General features: G+C 35.0%; 1 long non-coding RNA gene across 3 annotated transcripts in view; it reads left to right on the plus strand.

The window, feature by feature from the left end:
* The window catches only part of LOC137204587 (uncharacterized), a 129,874-nt gene that overhangs the window by 76,434 nt on the left and 40,811 nt on the right, over window positions 1-12,629 (plus strand). For 2 of the 3 annotated variants that reach the window (XR_010933742.1, XR_010933743.1), the window contains exon 1: window positions 11,234-12,104. This is a non-coding gene — a long non-coding RNA (uncharacterized lncRNA). Of the gene's footprint in view, window positions 1-11,233; window positions 12,105-12,629 lie in introns of those variants that run through there. The other variant, XR_010933741.1, reaches the window with a different exon arrangement.

A 12,629-nucleotide genomic window follows, 5' to 3' on the forward strand; every position in this document is an offset into this window, starting at 1 on the left:
GTCATCTGGAAAAATATTAAATTACATTTTCATCCTATTTATAAAAGACCTCCTATTGCAGTGAGAAATATGTGAAGAGGATACAGTGCCTGAGGAAGGGAAAATGTCAGGAATTAGGCAGGTCTTCAAATGAGGACTCTGTTTTAGATGGATAGACTAAAGAACTAAGGAGAGAAAAACCTAAGCTGATGCCCTGTTCTGAATGGTGTCAGATTTCCCCTGAATGGGCTTTCTTTGTGTGCCTATGACTCCATCCCAGGTATGCTCAGAAACAGAGGTATATCCACCTGAGAGATCGTGTGGAGGTGGTACATAGGAGCACAAGCATCCTGATGGGACCACTGGATTCTGTATTTTGAAACCTATTTCCAAGCTGTATTTGACAGAAGTGAAGAGATTGTTAAAATCTATCTCTATCAAGATCTTTCTCAAAACTATAGTGGACCTGGATATACAGGTAGTTCCTTGGATTGGGCTCTAAAGAATTGCGGTGGCTGAAGCAGCAACTGACCTTGTTCTTTCCTCCTCAGGCTACTTTAGCAGGTAATTAATTAAGAGGGGGCGCTGGTGGGCAGGACATGGATTTTTTCTTCTCCCAAATCAGTGGGAATTAGAACTAATCCAAGCTCCTCAGGCCTGGTTTGTTATCATGGTTAGTGGCAGGTTCTTGGTTGTAATTTTCAACAACTTCCAAGATTTACTCTAAAAAATTGTAGTTGTGGGCCATGAATCAAGTAGAGAATTTACTTTTTTAGAGCTTTGCTGTCTGCTGCTTAGATAATTAGTGAGATCCTATTATATGTCACACATTTAGTCACCTGGTATATAAGCTGGAAATAATTGTTGCACATATTTTAACTTCACTTTGAATTACTTTCATGAATTGCATTTGCTAATTTGCTAGATGATTAGAGAGTATGTGTCTAGCAAAGAAGTTATTCCTAAAGGAAAACAAGCACATTAAGAATCCCATCTCTCACTCTCAGAATTTTCACATATGTAAAATTAAACAGATTCCCCCTATATATTTGACTTTGGATTTAGTAAAAATATCACCTTTTAGGAGTAATAAGAATAAAGTAGGGGGAAAAATGACTAATTTCTCTCAGTCAATGATTTTAAAACCATGAGCCATGTGTCCTGCGTGAATGGACAGTTGCTATTGCTACTCTCTCTGGAATGACATAGGCACGCTCTTCAATGAGATTTTTCACTAAAGGACCAAGATTTTCAAATATATACTAAGTATTTAGCTGTTATTAAAAAAAAAAAAAACTTCAGAGATTTAATGGTGGAAAAACTCTTCTGCCTATATATTAGGGAGTTGTTATCTGAATTTGAGACTTTGAAAATGGACTTCTATCACCCTGGTGGTGTGTCCTGGAAAATGGCAAATACTATGCTTTTATGGAAAATTGTATGTGCATTCTAAATTTTAAAATTGCCTTATGACCCATTTGTGGTTAACAGTAAAACAATGAGAATGAATGGAGCATCTTACTTTCTCAGAGTTAATATTCTGCACTGGTTGTTACTGTTTTCTCTGTAAATGTGTGTATGCTTCAATCTCTCATTCAGTTTTGGATGCCTGAGGATTGGAGAAGCTCACCATAATAGAAAGCAAGAAGTAGGAACATGTTCATACTGGTTCATATTGTATTATTCTGATTTCATCTGTCACTTGCAAATGAATATCATCTAAATGGGTCTAAAGCTTCTGCCATTGTAGGGTTAAAAAGGGCAGAGAACACAAATTCAACAGCATAGATGGCAAATAGAGCATAAAACTTAATTCTGAGATAAACAGAAAAGTGAAATAGAAAGAGTCACATTTTCCATGTCTTCTGATTAAATAATGGAAAGAGAAAGGGTCATCAAATAAGATCTTGGAAACAGAAGATGCTGAGTGTGAACTATTTTGAAATCCTATCCAAACCCCAATATACATGTACAGAGAACAAGTATCTGTGTGTTCTGTTAAATGGTTGTGTGGTTTCAGGATTTGCTCCAGTTGCTGCAGTCAACAGTTCTGAGTTCTATCCTCATCCTGTGCCAAAAGGACATCTTTGTGGAGACTTGCAATGTGCCCTCAGCACGAGTCTCTGTCTGTAGTCCCCAAATCACTTTAAGTGCCATGCATATCCTTAGGGCAGCACACCCCTTCTGAAAGCACTTTTCTCGGGTGCTTTTGTTATGTTCTTACCATCCGTATCTTAGTTATGGTGGATTCCGGTTCTTTGGGAGACTCTAGTTTGACTCATGGAAAAATGTTGAGTTATGGGTAGCGAAGAAGGCCACATTCTGAAACCCTAAATGGTCACGTGGTCTCAAATTAAAGTCAAACCTGGGTTTTCAGTGCTTTTAGTTTCTTCTAAGTTTAAAAGATGGAAGATATCAGGATAAAAGTTGACTATTACGATTGGAAATATTTTCTAATATGATTAATTTTGCTGTTGATTAACACTAAGTTCCTTAATTTGGTGTATATTTTTTAAAATATTCTCACATTTTATATAAACTTGTATGAGTCTAAAAACAATAACAACAAAATACCTGGATCTGTTATAACCTGCCTAACTTATTACCTTAAATGAGAAGGTAGACTATCCTTCCACCAGTACCTACTTCATAAATATTTAAGTCCCTTGCTTGAAGATGAACACTGCACTTAAATGCTATGAAGGATAAAACTATGAGTCCATTTGAATTTAATATTTAGAGGTGATCTAATAGAGAAATAACTTATGTCTTGGGCACAAATACAAACCAAACGTGGCTTAATTCTTAATAATGAAAAAATGGGAGAATATTCATTGTGTTGGTTCTGTTTTGTTCAGCCTAATTGCCGTAAATCTAAAAGTTATGTCTATACTTATTTTAGTTCTTGAGCTATAGGTCGGTATTGATGGGAAATGTAGCAAAATGAGTTCATTTTATATATCATGCTTCTGTGAGGGCAAATCAAGCTTCTGTAATAATCATCAAATAATTCCAACTCTCTGTTGTTAAGAACAAAAGGAACAAAATAGCCTTAACTTAGTATTTCCTCTTTCATTATTTTTACTTAAGCCTACATGTGAGCATTTCCTTCTCCCAAACCTTTACATCAGCAGTTTCCCAACTTGCCTTGCCATATTGATTTTATACTTTTGTCATTAATCATATCTGTCAGATTTTTTTCCCAATGGATGGACAACTTTACAGATTGATTTCCATCTCCAAAGTGTTAAATTTCCTTCCATTCCCAGGGTTCAGTTCACAGTGGTGTTCACTGAAAAATGCTATGTCAAAATTCTGGGCAAATTGATTGATCTTTTTGAATCTCAATCTTCTCATCTGTTAAGAAAAAAACAAGATCAAAACAGACTATATCTACACTCCCCATAGCTATAAGTTAAGTATGTATAACATGTGACTAATGTAAATGAATATAACAAATCTCTCAGGATTTATAATCCCACAAGTTTTTGCTACTTGTGGGAGGTAGTCAATAATATAATTTAGTCAGTAGATGGCACTGTTTATTATAGTATTAGGATTAAGAAAGCAGTCACTGAATGTCAATTACCTCACCTGATTAGGGTCCAGGTAGGAGAGGAGGACGTTCTGTTCTTACATAAGAGAAGACATAGATTCTTTAAAGGTTAGAGTGACCTTGAGAAGGAATCTAGTCTGTCTTCCTGGCTCATTAGACCTCTACAAGGAAAATTCTATTTCAGATATTTTTCAAAGTGGAGGATATTTTTAGCATCATTTATCCCTTTCAAATTTGAAACACTCAAGAAATCTTGTATCCAAATTGCATCTTTTTTTTTTTTTTTCCTATGTCTTTGTATTTGGTCCTGAGTAAAATTAGGAACAAATCTTCTCATTCTTTTCCTGTAAGATCCCTCCAGGCGTATAGGGAACACTATTATTTTATGCATGTACTTTTTCTTTCTTGGGGTCTTCAGTCTGAAAAACACATCAAATTTGGGGGAAATGACTATCCACAGTCTAATGTATGAATTCTAATATTACAATACTATCTTGAATTCTAACATACCATTATATAACATGTAAAATCTAGTATCTATAGAAGCATTTAGTTATAAAATAATCAAAATGTGTAAATGTTTATAGGATACAACATTATATACATAGCATTCCCATTAGCTGTAACCAAATCAAATCTTTTGGAGAAATTTATAGATCAAAAAAACATATTATAATTCATAACTATTAAGTACAGAATGTTGCTTTCAACTACCATCTCTTAATCTTTCCCTCATTTTGCTGTTTCTTCATGAATTTAAAAGTTTCTAAATTAGAATAAATAAAGTACCATATAAGTGAACACTATTAAATAAATATTCAGAATAGTTTTATTATAAGTTCAGAGGGTTAACCATCTTGGACAATAAAATATTACTTTTTTTCTTTAAAAATATCAAGGAAATATCAGTGTACTTAACTTTTTATAATTCTTTTTCTCTCTACTGTATTTTAAGTCTCTTAAAGTCAGGGAATATGTTTCACTTATACATGAATCCAAAGAACCTTGAGAGTAGTAGCTTAATAAAGATATACAGTGGTACATAATAAATATTGGTTGAATGAATACTTTCACCCAAGTTAATTCAATTGTTCAGGAGAATTATCAACTACACCGAAAGTATAGTTTCAGTAACTATTATGTCAACATTTGATTTCCCTGTGATGTCTACTTATCATTGTGTGTTAAGACTTTTTAGTACCTATCTTTGTGTTGTTAATAAAAAGTAAAAACAAGGATGAAGAAAGGCACTTAAAAATTAATCCTGTATAGAAATGTAATTAGATTAAATAATTATCTTTTATCATCTTTTAGTTATTATGAATATATTCATTATATCATATTATTCTGTACAAAATGCTTTTTTCAGACATATTACTTTACACATTTTCTTTGTGTTCTCTTACAATTATATGCTTACTTATTATTTTAAATTATTTGGAAAACATTGAGGGTTTAATTTCTTCATTTGTTTCATTTTGTTTGGGGAATTTCATATTACTTGTACATTTTACTGTTTTGAAAGTGTTTCTTAAACTTCACCAATAGTCATTAATTATAGGATCATATATGCACTGTAATCTTTATTCTATACAACTCCTGAGATTATGTCACAAAGGACCCTCTGCAGGAAACCTAATATATCTGATTAATAAATGTACCTATTACTTAAAGAAATCACTTGGTATCCTGTGATATCATTTGGTATCCTATGAATATAGTTAAAATAAATAGACTTAGCCTCTTTGAGGAGATATACAGATGGCAAGAAATATATGAAAATGTGTTCAATATCATTAGCATTAGCAAAATGCTAATGATACCATGATGAGGTGGCACCACACACCTATTAGAACAGCTAAAGTAAAAATAGTAAAAATAGTGACAGTACAAAATGCAGGCGAGGATGCAGAGGAACTGGATCTCACACACATTACTGGTGAGAATGTTACATGGTATAGCCACTCTGGAAAACAGTTTAGTTTTCTTAGAAAGTAAACATATGCTTATCATACAACCCAGCACTTGCAGTCCTGCACATTTATTCCAATAAAAAGTAATGAACTATTCATAATACAACAACTTGGATGAATCTCAAGGGCATTATTCTGAGTGAAAAACAATGTCTAAACATCACATATTGTATGATTTCATTGGTATAACATTTTTGAGATGACAAAATTATAGAGATGGAGAACAAATTAGTGGTTGTCAGAGATTACGGATGGTGGTAGGAGAGTGCTTTAAAAGGGTAGTGAGAGGAAAGAGATCTTTGTAATGATGGCATAGTTCTGTATTTTGATTATGTTGGTCATTACCCAAATCTACACATGTGATAAAATGTCATAGAGCTATACACACACATTGTACTAATGTCAATTTTTCTGTTTTTGATATAATGCTACAGTTATGTAAGATGTAACTATTGGAGAAATTAAGTGAAGAAGACATGGTACTTCTTTCTTTTGTCTTCCCAACTTCCCAACGATAAACAACTTTAAAAAGTCATTTGCCATCTTGTTTTAAATTCCAAAAAAGACAATATAATATTTTTCCTTTCTTTCCTCAATACTATTTTTAATTATTTTATACTTTAAATGATTCTCTTCTGGTGGGTTTGTTTCAATACTTGCTAGATTAAGCTATCTTGGCCGTCTCTTCTGCTTTTGAAGTAGTGGTAAAGATTAAGGGTATGTGGGAGAAATTTTGCAATTTCTCTACTCAACAGCAAGGATGGCTAATACACAGAGTATGCTGAAGTTCATTGGGAAAGAAACATGCCATGTAGGAGTGCTTATTTCTAAGATAAAAATTTTAAATGTTTTCTCTACTAGCTGAAGGAGTGATGACTGTCCTTTTTTGGAAATATAGACGATTGCTTTTGAAGATTGTAAGCAGGACAATATAAAACTAGACCTTCCTTCCCATTCCATGTTATATAGTCAAGTGTGAACAGAGAAAGAAACCGTTAGGAATAAATCTTCCATTTATTCCCCAATCAAATTATGTACAGTACAATGAAATTCTTTACATTTTTATTTGGCTCACAGATGTGTCTGGAAGGAACCTGACTTGCAGTTCAGGATGTCTAGCCATAAATTATTCTCTTCCTGATAGTGTGATACAAAGGATATGGATTTTAATTTTATATGGATTCTACTGCTAAGGACCCTTGAAAAACACTATTCTGTCTGAAGAACTTTTGAAGTAAAAATGTGAGATACTTATCTGCCACTCACAGATACATAGCTTAGGTCACAAGTTTGGAAAATGCTATCAGTTGTATGCCATTAGATCTGCAATAATTTGTGATTATTCCTTACTATCATCCCGTAAGTGGTTGAAGTTATTCCTGCAGTCACTCACAAAAACTAAAATAACATCATCTTCAGCCCAAATTATAATAAAATACTCACTTTATTAAATATATTTGTCCATGAATATTTGACCTAAAATTATTTTTATATTTCTCTATAAACATATGTAAAATAACTTTATGAGCTAAAATATACTTTTAAAAAACTGTCTTACAAGCCTTTTGCAAAACCTGTTGACACCTCTTTCTATATGTTGAAGCAATTCTCTATACTTTCACTCTTTTCTTCTTCACTTATTACTGAAGTCCAGAAGTGAGTGTATATTTCAACAAATACTTCTTCCAGCTTCAGGTCTATTATATACTTTACATGAGCCAAGGGTATGGTATTGTACTTGTACCTGTCTAGGTCTCGGTCTTTATTTCCATCATGTCCTACATTTCCTGGTGAGCTCCCTGAGGACCAAGCTCAGGAGCACTGTCTATAGCCCTGAATATGAAGTGGCCTGCATGGTGAGTATTCAAGATGAATGTGGTATTTATAATTCTGCACTTAGAAATTTAATTTATTTCAACTGAATACTTCTAAAAGAATTTAATTTATTTTAATTAAATTCCTTTAGAATTATTAGTTCAATACATGAAAGGAGAAGCTGTGTGACGTGCAACAATACTCTGCTAGAGACCAAAATGACCTAAGAAGCATGGCCAGGAGACCAGAGTGGCTCAGCCTTCCTCACCTTGGCTCAGCCTTTCTCGCTGTAACTGCAATACCACGTACACTTCAACAATCTGTGCTCCATCTCCACTCACCCTTGTAGACTGGAAAATAACTGGACTTAATCCTATGCCCGTATAAAATAGGAAATGTGTTTCTCAACTCTTTAGCCCATGTCTCCTTTCAATAGGTTGAAAAATCTCATCCCTTTCTTTGAAGTTAATTGAAATACCCCAAAATTAAGATGACACACCCACACAAACTCTAAAGTCATTAAACTGCTAAATATGATGTTTCAAAGTTGTCCACGACCACTAGTCTTGATTCTCATATACACACATTGATGTAAAAGACTCTAAGCTCACATCTCCATAAACCAACCCTCACTGGCATCAATGACTGAGAATAGTTGTTGAGTTGGAGCGTTGGTTTGAAGTGCTGTTGCTTTTTCAGACTCTTAAAATGTGAATAGTGAATACACATGTGAATACTGTTATATGACAAATGCCCCAGGGCTCCAAAAAAGAGGCAGAATGTGAAGTATAATAAAACCCGAATGGTTTTTCAGTTCAGTCAATCAAAAAGGGGCCTGACTAGTTCTGCAGGTCATCAGTTTTCTCATTGCCCTCTTCTAGGTTATACCATGAAGCTCACAGGGTTTGCCAACATTCATTGACCAAAGAATTCAATAAAATACTCCTTATTATATTTGTTATATTATAATTATTATAATATATAATTATTATAATAATTCTAAAATTTATATGGAACCACAAAAGACCCTGAAGAGCCAAAGCACTTTTGAGAAAAAAGAATAAAGCTGGAGGTATAACACTCCATGACTTCATACTGTACTGCAAAACTACAGTAATCAAAACAGTATGGTACATGTACAAAAACAGACACATAGATCAATGGTACATAATAGAGAGCACAGGAATAAATTCACTAACCTATGGTCGATTAATCTATGACAAAGGAGGCAAGGCTATATAATGGAGAAAAGACAGTCTCTTCAATAAGTGGTGCTAGGGAAACTGGACAGCTACACGTAAAAAATGAAATTAGAACATTTTCTCACCCCATATACAAAAATAAACTCAAAATGAATTAAAGACCTAAATGTAAGACCAGAAACCATAAATCTCTTAGAAGAAAATGTAGGCAGAACACTCTTTGACATAAATTGTAGCAATATTTTTTTGAATCTGTCTGCTAAAGCAAAAGAAACAAAAGCAAAAATAAACAAGTGGAACCTAATTAAACATGAAAGCTTTTGCACAGCAAAGGAAACCATCAACAAAATGAAAAGACAACCTACTGAATGGGAGAAAATATTTGCAATTCATATGACTGGTAAGGCGTTAATAGTCAACATCTATAAATAGCTCATACAACTCAACATCAAAAACAAACAAACAACCCTATTAAAAAATGGGCAGAAGAACTGAATAGACATTTTTCCAAAGAGGAAATGCAGTGGTCAACAGGTACATGAAAAGATGCTCAACAACGCTAATCATCAGGTAAATGCAAATCAAAACCACAATGAGATATCACCTTACACTGATTAGAATGGCTATAATCAAAAAGAACACAAATAGGGCATCCCTGGTGGCGCAGTGGTTGGGAGTCCGCCTGCCGATGCAGGGGACACGGGTTCGTGCCCCGGTCCGGGAAGATCCCACATGCTGCGGAGTGGCTGGGCCCGTGGGCCATGGCCGCTGAGCCTGCGCGTCCGGAGCCTGTGCTCCGCAACGGGAGAGGCCACAGCAGTGAGAGGCCCACGTACCACCAAAAAAAAAAAAAAAAAAAAAAAAGAACACAAATAACAAATGTTGGCAAGGATGTGGAGAAAAGGGGATGATCCTTGTACACTGGTGGTGGAAATATAAATTGGTACAAACACTATGGAAAGCAATATGGAGGTTCCTCAAAAAATTAAAAATAGAATTGCCGTATAAATCCAGCAATTTCACTTCTGGGTATTTATCCAAAGACAATGAAAACACTACTTGAAAAGATGTATACCTCCCCATGTTCATTGTAGCATTATTTACAATAGCCAAGATATGGAAACTACCTGTGTCCATTGATGGATAAATGGATAAAAAAATTGTGGTACATATATACAGTGGAATCTTATTCAGCCATAAAAAAGAATGAAATCTTTCCTTTTGCAACAACATGGGTGAACTTTGAGAGCATTATGCTAAGCGAAATAAGTCAGAAAGAGAAAGACAAATACTCTATGATTTCTCTTGTATGTGGAATCTAAAAAAAAAAAAAGAAGCTCATAGATACAGAGAATAGATCATTGGTTGCAAGAAGCAGGGAGTGAGAGATGGGAGAAATGAGTGAACTGGGTTGTTGGTTTTTTTTTTTTTTTGGTTTTTGGTTTTCGGTTTTGTGCTTTTTTAGTTTAAATAAATTAAATAAAAATTTAAAAGAAAAAAAATCTATATAATTTTCTGAGTTTTAGTACATGTTCCTCTTAAGAATGCAATGAGGTTGATGTTTCCAAAAGCTCTTAAATTCTGAAATATAAGAAGAATGCTTTTCAGCATTGAAACCCAAAGGCCACCTAGACACAGTGTGGTGAGCAGACAAATGATAATCTCTTATGACAAATCTAAGATATGCTTTGCCCAACCATATTAAGCTGTTGGAAGAGTCACGTGATCTGGCTACTTGAAGCAAAACCTACACTGTGTTATGCTACTTTTCTTAGGTGGAAGTCATGCCATGTTGCAGGAAGGTGTGTTTAATGTTTCATTTCTAATTACACCCCTGAAAAAGTTATTCCATACATATCATGCAAGAATCTGACTGCAAAAGAAAAGAAAATTCTGGGCTTCCCTGGTGGCGCAGTGGTTGAGGATCTGCCTGCCAATGCAGAGGACACGGGTTCAAACCCTTGTCTGGGAAGATCCCACATGCCGCGGAGCAACTAAGCCCGTGAGCCACAACTACTGAGCCTGCGCGTCTGGAGCCTGTGCTCCGCAACAAGAGAGGCCGCAACAGTGAGAGGCCCGCGCACCGTGATGAAGAGTGGCAGTGGACCCCGCTCGCCGCAACTAGAGAAAGCCCTCGCACAGAAACGAAGACCCAACACAGCCAAAAATAAATTAATGAAAAAAAAAATTTCTGACTTAAGAAGGCTGGATAACATTTACCTGTTTAGGTATGCATTTCACCACACCCCATACCTTCTTATTTCCTTTTTCTTCTAATATAGAGCATGTGCTTTCATTTCCCAATCTTGACTTAAAATTTTATGGCAATAATAATTCATTACATTTACTTAGAACGAGAAATTCATCTAATGACTCATGTGTAAAGGGATGCTTACGAAATAAAAATCAGTGAGCATGTTGTACCATCCAAGTGCCTCCAGAGTTACTTAGACTTGTCCTAACTGATGCTGTAAACTTTGAAATAAAGCAGACTGCAGAACTTCTGTGGTTTGTGACCCCTTCCAAAATATGGCAGAACTTATAGTCATTGCATGTGAAAACTTATATAATTATCATTATAATTTTTTCTTGTAACTAAAATTCTGAATGAGCCCAAACATAGACTTGTGAGTTCATTTTTCTATAATACAAGAAAAAATTAGAATGTTTAAAGGATTAAGTTGTATATAATTTCTGATTGTGTATCTTAGTGCTTAGAAGACTCTTGACTTTTAAAAGAAGGGTAAAAATGCCACTATCTACTATAGAAATTTTTCTTGACATCTTGGCTTTTGGGGCCTATCAATCTGAAGACAACTATTTATTTTTAATACTAACAAATCTGAATTTGGGATATATCTTACAATGATGGGTTGTTAGCGCCCTATTGTAATTTAATTGGTAGTTTTTTTCATGCCTTACAACTGATGGTGTCTTAACTTTGGTGAAATATTGCAGTTGTTAAGATGGATGAATTGATCTGACTTATTAAATCCCTTTTATGTTACTTTTATGTTTCTAGTAAACTTCTTTCACTTTCTGTCCTGTATCATCCTCTGGCCTCAGCCCATTGTACCTTACCTCTGGGCCACAATTCTCCTGCCTATAAAATAAAGGGGATGGAGCAAGTGGTTTCCAATGTCCCTACATTTTGAATGTGCTCTGATTTACTTCTTTACTGACTACCTAATATCTTTGTCTTTCCTGAAGAGGGCATCCGCAAGGGCACAGTGGATCCCTCCAGTTCCTTAACTGAACACAATACAAAATGTGATGGAGGTAGGTGGGAATAATTAAGGGGTAGGCTCTCACTTAAGTAAGATACAGCTTAGATCCGGAAACACAATATATTTGCCTACATTTATGTCTGATAGTCTTAAAGGGTAATCCCTCTACGTGATCCAGAATTCTGGGAAGATCTATGGGAATTTGTGAGGAAGTCAAAAACTATTCTTATTCTTTTTAGGTCAATGGAGAAAATATTAAAGAGCTAATGATCTTCGTTTGTTCCTTGATTTCTTTGAGAAAGGACCTGAGGGTCACCACCAAGCTCTGAGAATGAAGGAGGTGAGGACTAGTGTAAGTGTCATTCTACACCACAGTCAGGTAATATGGAACTCTTCTTATAGACTGTTGCCGATTTGTGTTACTCAAGCCAGAAATTGGATTCCTCCCTCCTTGTTTGTAACTCCTCACATCAAATCAATTAGAAATCCTATTGATTCTAATTAGCAAACATCTCCCAAAGCTTTCTACCTTTCCCCATCACCACCGTCACTACCCTGATTCAGACTACATCATCTCTCATCTGGGTTATTACAGCAACCTTCCAAAAGGTCTCCACGTATCTAATCTTGCTTCCTCTTGTTCATTACAATGAGGCTATTGTATCTGAAAGCTTTTTGAAGCATGAAACATATGTAAAGTACTTCCTGGAATAAAACCTCAAAGCCACCTAGATACAGTGTGGTGAGCAGAATTATGGGCAAATCTCTAATGCCCTTTGGATTTTATAAAGTTCAATGATTCTTTATTGCTTTTAGAAGAAAGTCCAGGGTTTTTTTAACCCAGCTTTCAACATTTTTAATGTTACAACACATTAAA

This window comes from Pseudorca crassidens, chromosome 13 (genome assembly GCF_039906515.1).
Source record: "Pseudorca crassidens isolate mPseCra1 chromosome 13, mPseCra1.hap1, whole genome shotgun sequence".
NCBI lineage: Eukaryota > Metazoa > Chordata > Mammalia > Artiodactyla > Delphinidae > Pseudorca > Pseudorca crassidens.